Below are 1,484 nucleotides of genomic sequence, written 5' to 3' on the forward strand. Positions count from 1 at the left end.
GTTGTAAAGCTTGCTTTACACTGCACAGCTTGCAGCACGGCCACAGCTGTTCTTCGAGGTAACGCCGCTAGGTGAGTAAACGTCGAAGGAACGGAGCTTGAACAGCATGAAGCAGCAGCGTCTAAAGGACAGTGTGCGCTCGTGACGCTCGGTTCTTCCTTCTCTTTGTTTCTTCACAGTTGGCACGCGTACAGATGTCTCTTTAGGAGAGGCCTCCTTGGATGTGGCCTGTGTGTTGTGCGATGTCAGCGCACGTATTCTAAGCACTGTAGCACGTTATAAAACCGCAGTACAGTGCTGGTGGTGACGAATCGCGGCTACGGCCGCTTATCTGTTTTTTCAGCCAGCGTCCGCTCCGGCGGACGCGGTTGTTGCTGCGTCGCGCGTCCTTTCTTTTCTTTTTCTCTCTCCTCTGATCTTTATATATCTCGTCTATCTGCACGTGGCAGCGGTGGTGGCTCGGCTGGAGCCAGTTGGCAGGCCCGTAAATTGGTAAATTGGTTTTTGAGGAAAGGAAATGGCGCAGTATCTGTCTCACATACCTCGGCGGACACCTGAACCACGCCGTAAGGGAAGGGAGGAAGGTAGGAGTGAAAGAAGAAAGAGAGAAAGAGGTGCCGTAGTGGAGGCCTCCGGAATAATTTCGACCACCTGGGAATCTTTAACGTGCACTGACATCGCACAGCACACGGGCGCCTCTTGCGTTTCACCTCCATCGAAACGCGGCCGCCGCGGTCGGGTTCGAACCCGGGTACTCCGGCTCGGTAGACGAGCGCCTTACCACTGAGCCACCGCGGCGGGTTGGCAGGCCCGCGCAATTTCCTTTTCATTCTTCTCTCAGTCGCAACAACAGCAACAACAACAATAGAGTGGCTAGTGTGTCGAGGGCGCTCGCTCGCGTGGTCGCAGCGGTAATGCCTTCCCGCAGCCACCACGAGGCGGCGCTGCCAACCGCTAAGGTTAAGAGAAAGAAAGAGCATTAAACGACAGGTTAAAAACGCGGAAGTTAAAAATTGGATGCATTCAATGGAAAAGAAACATAGTGTAAAACTATATCGATGCTGGAAAAGGCAGATCAGGAAAGAACTTTTCTATGATAACTCAAGAGGCAGTGCCCTACTTTTTGAAGCTAGGTCAGGGTGTCTTAGAACGCGCAGCTACAAAAAGAAATTTAACGAAGAAGATGACACATGTGCAGTGTGTGGTAGATCTGTGGAAACAATTGAACACCTCATAATCAAATGTGACGGTATCCATCCGGATGTCGACGCAGGCGCAGTCACTCTTCCTGAGGCCCTAGGGTTTAAAGATAACAATGGTCATGTAAATAAATCTGCAGTGGAAGTCAGCAAAAAGCGATTGGAGGATTGGTGGCTGAAAAGCAGAGATGTGGCATAGGGTTAGAATTGTAGGAAACCGTAGGTAAAGATGGTGGCCATTCTTAATGAGAATTGCCAACACAGTAAACAAAAAAAAATAAAGAA

This window comes from Amblyomma mixtum, chromosome 5, assembly GCF_055824585.1.
Source record: "Amblyomma mixtum isolate Tamu chromosome 5, ASM5582458v1, whole genome shotgun sequence".
Taxonomy (NCBI): Eukaryota; Metazoa; Arthropoda; class Arachnida; order Ixodida; family Ixodidae; genus Amblyomma; species Amblyomma mixtum.